A 332-nucleotide genomic window follows, 5' to 3' on the forward strand; every position below is an offset into this window, starting at 1 on the left:
AGAGGTGCATTTCAACATGCTATGCCGTGAAAGTGCACGAGAAACATGACTAAAGATTTAATTTTTCTAATTTTGACTAATTGGACTAGTATGTGTGAAGTGACTGATGATTGTACTCCTAGAGAAAATGCTGTTTAGCTTAAACGTTGTGCCTTTTTACCATTTTTAAAGGTTCCCTGATATTATTTTTCCCTGATGTTATTTTATAGTTGAGATGTCTTCAGTATTCATTTACAATAATGACAATAAAAATTCAATTTATTTATACATTTAATTTAGATGCACACACACACACACACACACACACACACACACACACACACACACACACA

The sequence above is a fragment of the Silurus aristotelis genome (genome assembly GCF_946808225.1).
Source record: "Silurus aristotelis genome assembly, chromosome: 23".
Classification (NCBI taxonomy): Eukaryota; Metazoa; Chordata; class Actinopteri; order Siluriformes; family Siluridae; genus Silurus; species Silurus aristotelis.